General features: G+C 46.3%; 1 long non-coding RNA gene across 1 annotated transcript; it reads right to left on the bottom strand.

The window, feature by feature from the left end:
• On the bottom strand, positions 550-917 carry LOC109715054. The gene is made up of 3 exons (XR_002217482.1): positions 896-917; positions 690-791; positions 550-599 (listed from the first exon to the last, which is right to left on the bottom strand). It is a non-coding gene; the product is annotated as an uncharacterized LOC109715054 (long non-coding RNA).

Here is a 4,676-nt window from a genome sequence, read left to right as displayed (position 1 = left end):
GTACCCAATCCTCATGTCTCTAACATGGTATAGTTACTAGCATCCCAAAGATCTAGTTTAAGTCACAATGTGAAGTTTTAATATTCTCTAGGTCTAGTGCCCCTTTATGACACTTAGACATTTGATGTCCAACATGTATTCCAAATCCCTCGATGGCCCTATCCTCTAGGTTCCCACATGTCCTGAGCTCAATGCCGCTTGATGACATTAGCTCTCTAGTTCACATACCTACTAATGGCAATTTTATCAACTTTCATGACACGAGTAAACTTAGGTTTAAATGCATGAATCCGAACTCATTTACACTATAGTAGCATGAAACCACGTCTCATGAAGAATGCGAAATGCAACTATAGATTCCCTCAAGCAACTCCCTATTACATAGAGGTCCAAAATTTCATCATACATAACATATGCATTTTAAGCATTCTAAAAATCACAATAAATACATTTAGTATGAATATGCATGCTTTTCCATTTTACGGAACATATAAAACCATATATGAGAATTTCTCATATGTAGGCTAGGTCAAACCCACCGAACCGTCGCGTAGGGTCTCGTTTCGCCGAACAAAGTTGTCCCCGAGTCTCAAAATACCCTAAAAGTAATGAGCGACAAGATACACGGGCATTACGATCATCGCATAATATCAAACTTTAACAAATTTAGCAAAATGGCTAAAACTCACCCAACGCGTGGAAAAACTCTCTCAAGCTCCAAATGAGAGCTAAATCCCTTCCAATCCAAGCCCAAGGAAGGTTCTAAACCAATCAATCTAGCCTCAAAGGCCCTAGATCAAAAATGCCCAAATATGAGCCCTAAAACCACATTCTAGGGTTTCAAAACAATAAAACCTCAAATCCAAGGTCTAGATGGAGAGAAAGGGCTACCAACCTCTAAGAAGCGCCAATCCAAGCTCAAAGGATGAAGATCTTCCCCTTTGCAAGCTCCAAGTCCAAGCCTTCAAGCACCAAGGAAGATGAGAGGGTGAGGAAGATGCTCCAAGTCCACTAGTAGCTCCAAATCTTCTTCTTCTTCCCTCCTTCTCCTTCTTCTTCTCCTCCTTCTTCTCTCTCTAACAAGGGTATGGAGGGAGTGTGAGGAGAGAAATGAGAAAGAGAGAGGGTGGAGGGGTCATATAGACCCTCTAATGTAACAAAATCCAACCAGGCCCCTCAAAAATCCAAAATTGCAACAGCCCGGACTGGACAGTTTTCGCCCAGAGGGACCGGTCTCTCCCCAGCTGGGACCGGTCTCTCGCTGCAAACCCGAAAAACCAGCGTTCGGGAACCGGTCTCTCCCCGCGCAGGACCGGTCTCTCACTGCGAAGACGCGCTCGGGGACCGGTCTCGCCCGCCAGGGACCGGTTGCCTCAAGCTGCCTCAACACTGTTCACTGGGGGACCGGTCTCTCCTTTCAGGGACCGGTCCCCGAGAGTAAAAACTCTCAGGACTTATCCAGAATTCCTGATTTTCGAACTTTTAGGTCGGAAAACATTCTACAACCCTCCACCAAGTGTGGAAAAGCTCGAAATACATCCAAATACTCGAACCTCGCAATTTGCAAAGGTCCAGTGTGTTACACTCGGGCTGAAGGAGGAAGAAGAAGCATCATGCTTCTTAATAATACACCCCAAGACACTATTCACTTCAGACAGTTTTTGCAGTTCGGAACAGTTGGAGCCCTTCTGAATGTCCATTTGAGCTCAAATTTGACAGACAGACTCAGTTTAACGTATTGAGTAAGAATATATTTTAAGTTTTCAGTTTCGACCCCATTTGGTCACCGGAAACTGTACCGAACTGTAATCTTTATCAGATAGCTATCGGATTTTATTTCTCACTCTACGGGTGTCAGAAAAATATGAAACTTTAAATCTAACCTCATAAAAATATTTCTGACTTATCCTCCAATTTTCATAATTTTCTGAGACTATGCATTTTTTGCTAATTTATCTGTCCCGTTTCCAACAGAAAATTCTAGATCTTCTGTTTTCATTCCGATTTTAGCACAAGTCACTCCTGATTTACGTTTTACTTTTATGAATCCAATAAAAATAGTTTCTCACACTATTTTTATTTATTTTTATTTTTATACCAAAATCTGGTATGTTACATTCTCCACCCCTCAAAAGAATTTTGTCCGCGAAATTCAAACAACGCCTCAATTCAGCTCCGTGAGCAATTGAGGGTACCAACTCATTCTCCCACTCCAGAGCGGCTTCACACTATCGTGGTTCCAGAAGCGGCTCATACTGAAGGACGTGAGTTTAACCCTAAACGCATTTGCAAGGTGTGATAGAACAGTGCATCACGGGTCTTGCAAGTTATAGTGGCAGCGCAAGTCGGTACCCGACGACTCTATGCGCTCCAACACCACTCACCATTCGGTACACAAAGAACTCTTCTTTGCACTTACCTTCCTTTCAGGGAATATATTCTGACTCGATCACCGACATTGCTTAGAAGCAATATCACCGATGCATCGCTCCGTCGTGAGTGCTCTAATTTCGCACTGACCCTTAACTTTAACGCAAGATGGCCCTCTTCGGCACATCTCAAGTTTTAGTTCGCTTACGAGCATAGTCTCCAACATCACGTGACTTTCCACTAGTTCGATGTCTCGCAAGGAGTACTTCATCATCTGACACCACATGCCACGATTAACATCAAACTATCTGCGCAGCGAGCTCACACGAGCGCTTCGTTCGTGAATTCGATTCGAATTCCTCGATAAGGCTATCTGCCAAATCGCTCTCTTCGGTATCCACAGGTGGACCAAAGGCCACCAATCCTACGTAGGCCTACCGCCTAAACTTGTTTCAATACGCAGCGTCTCTCGCTCGCAAATGCAGACCCAATCATGATCGGGCGAAATTCTCACTTGGGAATTCGCACACACTCCAACCAAGAGCAACTAAGACCCCAAACCACCTCAAGTCCTCGGATTGGGTCACAACCATACTCGGTGTAGCATCGGTCACACAATCTATCACGTGGCATTCCACGCTCCCGGGTCTAAGCCCGGACTACCGTCCTGACCAGAACTCTGCCCTACCCGTAGGTACAGGGCCGCTGTCACTCACAGCTGACTGCGCCTACCCAAAGGGCCTAGGCTCCACAGTCCACTAATGGTCCAGGCACGGGTAGTCCCCAAGCACTACCCGCCGTCGTCGTCCTACACGACATGCTCTACCGAGTCACACATATCACTACCGGCTACTATGCACCTAGTGCGAGTCACCAGTCCCACGAGTGATCCATGGCACGCTTCACACTTAGCAATGCTCAAGTGCTACTGCCAATACACTCTCTCAGCTGAATCCACATCCGCACTCTACGGGTATCTACACTCGAGCGCTCTACGCCTCTACAGCATTTCACACGAAATCCAGCATTAGGCAATCTTGCCTACGCACACCGGCCGCACGAGCACAACCGCCTACCTCACCTTGAGGTACTACTAGGCCCACGTGCTCAAACTTGGCCACTAATCGACCGTTCTCTCAACAGTAATGCTACTTTCATTGTTTGATCTACCGGAATGACATCTGAAATTTTCGGACTACTCGGGTGCCCATAGGCATTATGGCTCGACTCTCGCAATTTACTACTCATATTGCTCTGAGAGTCATTTCGACACTTCTATCTCTACCGCGAGTCTCACTTCTCGCCATAGATTACTTCTAGCACTTCGCTAGTGCCATCTGGCTCTATACCTGTACTGGCAGGTACTACGCCCTCACATATTACAAAACTCCATTTCTAGAGCAATCAAATCTATCTCCAGAAATCCACCATGAGAGAGAGCTTAGAAGCTTACCTCTCCAAGAAGCTCCAACCAAAGAGAAAATGAGGAAGATGAGGAAGACCTCCTTCTTCTTCTTTTTCTTCCCTTTCCTTTCTTCTTCCTCTTCTTGTCTGCTAGAGAGAGAAAGAAAGATATGAGAGGGTGTGTGGGTGAGAAATAAGAGAAAAGAGCTCTCATACCCCTCACATAGCCCCACATGTTGCATAAGTGCAAACAAGCCCCTCAACTTTTATTCTTTTACACTGCCCTGACTGGGCCATTTTCGGGTTCGGGGACCGGTCTCCCCGACGAGGGACCGGTCTCCGAGAGCTTCTCCCCGCAGTCAGCAGAGTTCACACCCGATGTAACCGGTCTTTCTTTGGGGGACTGGTCTCTCAGGGACCGGTCTCTCCAGCAGGGACCGGTTCCCGAGAGCTGTCCACCGGGAACTTAGCCGATTTTTCTCTCCTCTTGCTGCCTACGCGTTTGGGGACCGGTCTCTCCCCACAGGGACCGGTCTCCGAGAACAGAAAATCTGCAGTTTGCAGATTTTCATTTCCAAGGCTCTCGAAGATCCCCAATAATGCACTTTTGCATTATTTGACGCCTTCGGCCTTTCCAAAGCATACCAACCTCGCTCTTTGGTCAATTTGACCAAGGTTTAATACTTGGTTATCGATGTTTCGGTATGTTACATACCCACTCGACAACTAACCGATCCTGGACAAAGTCCAACTCTAGGCTCTCGAGAATTCACTTCGTTACAACCACGCTGTACCGGTACACCCCTGGTGTTAAATCGGTAACACATGTTCCAGAATTTCGATTTTGCACCGCTTCGACTCCAATTCACGCCGAGCAATGCTAAAACCTTTCTAACTCTCTT

Source organism: Ananas comosus, linkage group 9 (assembly GCF_001540865.1).
Source record: "Ananas comosus cultivar F153 linkage group 9, ASM154086v1, whole genome shotgun sequence".
In the NCBI taxonomy this organism is placed as follows: domain Eukaryota; kingdom Viridiplantae; phylum Streptophyta; class Magnoliopsida; order Poales; family Bromeliaceae; genus Ananas; species Ananas comosus.
The sequence above is the reverse complement of the archived record's forward strand: the minus strand, read 5'-3'. Positions and strand labels throughout refer to the sequence as shown.